Here is a 3132-nt window from a genome sequence, read left to right on the forward strand (position 1 = left end):
AGAAAGGGAAGGGGATGGGAGGGGTGTAGGGAGAGGGAAGGGTGGGAAAATTTTGTGGGAAATATTCATATATATTTTTTTCTCCCTTTTTCCATTTTTAGGCAACGTTTTAAACTCATTTTAGTGCATGTACTTAAAGGGCTGGGCAGAAAATGAGAAAGCAATACATTCCTTGATGCATCTGCATGAAGGTTGTTCACCTTTGTTTGGGTAATTGTCCATTTGAGGCATGGGCAAATGAAGGACTTGGTCATTTTGGACACTTGAGTAATGTTTGGTGTCTGTTTCTTAGGATTGGGGGAGGGAAGATTATTTGAGCTATTTATTTGTAATATTTTAACTCTTAACTGTTTGTTTTTATACAGTGTTTCTAAATCTATGAGGTTTAGGGTTCAAAATGATGGGAGGTAGAAGAGCAAGGTTTATTTGGTGGTAGGGATGTAGCTTGTGCTAATACTGTAGCATCAAGCCCAAGCAGGTTAGTCAGAGCCCACCTTTGGAGTTAAACAGAAAAACCAAAATGATATTTTTATTTCAGGTGGTTTTTCATAGGGTTCAGACATCATAGGATTATTAGGAGTTACATCCCCGTGGAGGTATTAATCTCTTTTTCCTTTAAAAAAAAGCTAGGGTGGCTTTTTGGGATGTAAACATGCTTTCATATGCAGTAAGGTTTAATGTGGGACAGGCTTCCTGACCCAGTGGCATGAAAACCATTACAGAATTAATAATTCTCCTATTTCCACAATGTGCCAAAAGTTCACATCCCAGCATTTTGTTTGCAGGAGAACTGATACCATTCCTAAGAGGTGGGCTCCTTGTTATTCTTCATCACAAGGAGAAGGAGTCCAGACTTTAATCACTCCACTGTATGCTCCCTGAGATAGAAAAATTTGCAGCCATAGTTCACTTAAAACAATTTCAAGCTCACTTGAAGTAATGGGGGCCTGGAATGCTGGGTGAGCATGAAGATAAAACCTTGCTACTATGTAGCAACACTATTGGACCTTTTGGGAGAAATAGGTGTGCGTCTGGATTCTGGGGGACATCAATAAGAAGCCCTTCTCATAAATATAGAAATCCAGGAGACTGTTTTGAGTGCAACAGAAGTTCTCAGTATTTGGAGGGTCCTCTCAAAACTCTGCGGCCTTACTTTGATTTTGACACCTGCACTGTGCCATTCCTGATGATTCCATTCAGGATCTGTATCAGTGGGATGGGGTATGGTCCCCGGCACAACTCTTCTGGATTAAAAAAAAAAAAAAAAAAAAAGCCAGGTGTTTTCATGTGTGTGTGTGTCATAAGTGGAGTGACTTCATCAGATATGGAAGATTTCTATATTCAGCTTTTCTGCAGGTTGGAGTTAGCACAGAGTTGGAAAATCAGCTTTGGCTTTCTTTCCTGACTGTCTTTCATTTCCTCTAGTGTTCTCCCTTTTCTGGTCATCAGCTCTCAACAACTCTACCACTTTTGTGACCCAAAGGTAATAAGAAGTAGGAAACGAAACGTTGCAAAGTGGAGCAAGAAAAGTTATCGGTTACTATATCAGAGTCAAATGTCTTGGGTGACACTAAGGAGGACATGGGCAAGGTGATACCAGAGTGCTTTATCTTGTGATGCTGGTACAGTAGCAGCCTCTCAGACATACAACCAGGTTGGAATTCTCACAAGTTTGTCACCTAGTTTTGAATCCTATGCCATTGGTTTCTGCAAGAAAAAAAAAAGTTACATAGTTTTAAAGTTTGTTTTGGGTGGGGAAAATCATATGGGAAATGTACTGCTTTAGTATTAGGGGCTCAGCTCCCCCAAGCAGAGCCAACAAATACCAAAACAAGTAAACTGGGAAGCTTTTTCTCTCTTTCTGTCTTCATCCCAGATCAAAGAATCCCGAGTTAGGATCTGGATGAAGGATAAGCCCCTGAATTGTCGATGGGCACACCCCACACACTGACCCAGCATCTGAACTTGCTTAACAGGGAGCCGGGGCTAAACTGCTTCACCCTGCCTGAGAACCAGGGAACACTGCATTTCTCCACAGGGTGGAGGAGAAGAGGCAGAATAAACCAAGCCTGGGACACCTCCCTCCTGTCTAGGTGTACTCATTCTCCTGTTTCAAAAGACTGCAAGGACATGAAGTCAACTTCTACCTATCTTCTGCTGCTGATGTCTTATGTATTCTTAGTTTGACCTGATTTCTCTTCTGTCTTTTAGCTTCATGTTAGGGGTTTTTGGTCAAAACCTGCTCTGATGTACATGAAGATTTCAGGTTAAAAGTCAATGTGTCTTAAAATAAGTATTTTAGATGGGGGGAAGAAAACAAAGCAGGATATAGTTGCCAAAACCAGGCTTGAGGTTGGTGACTCTTAAGAGGGTTTTCCTTCTTCAGGCTTAGGTCTGAAAATTTAGTGAGCAATACCATGAATTCTCAGAAGAAACCCTTTCAGGGAGCCAGTGAGTCACAGTATCCACAGCTGAGTCACCTAAAGCAGATGTCAGTATAGGAAGTAGTCATAGTCCCTGGGCAATCTCATTTCCTTTTTTTTCCCTTTCTATCTCTTCTCTCCCCACCCCACCCCCCCAACCCCTCATTTACCATTTATTTCTATCCTTGAGTTAGTTTTTGGAGGGGCAAGAAGTACTTAACACCTCAGAAGCTAGGTTGGGAAGCATGCTCAGCTGTAAGAGCTGAGCTCTAAATTTTGAGTTTAAAATGTACATCGGGGCAGTTGGGGTGGGTCCTTTCAAAAAAAGAATCAAATTTGATTTTCTGTGCATTTGGCCGTTCTGTACATACTTCGGGGTTTTTCATCTTTTTGAAAGTAGACAAAATCTGTGGGATATTTTTTCCCCAAAACATTACAAAAGAACCTGTTTACTTATCCGCAAATAAATTTCTTTGATAAAAAGTAATATGCCTATGTGTAATAAATTTTTAACCTGTGAATAATTTTCACATGTTCAGCATTTCAAAAACCCAGTTAATAAAAAAAAAAAAGTTAAAAAGTAAATGTCTTCTCTACTACTAGAAATGGGTCCACTGAAATGGATGATTGATAGACATATGAAACAGTTTTCATTATATTTGATTTACCTGTATATGCCAGGTTTTCTTCTGCAGTTGTTACCAAATTC

The sequence above is a fragment of the Cynocephalus volans genome, chromosome 10, assembly GCF_027409185.1.
Source record: "Cynocephalus volans isolate mCynVol1 chromosome 10, mCynVol1.pri, whole genome shotgun sequence".
NCBI lineage: Eukaryota > Metazoa > Chordata > Mammalia > Dermoptera > Cynocephalidae > Cynocephalus > Cynocephalus volans.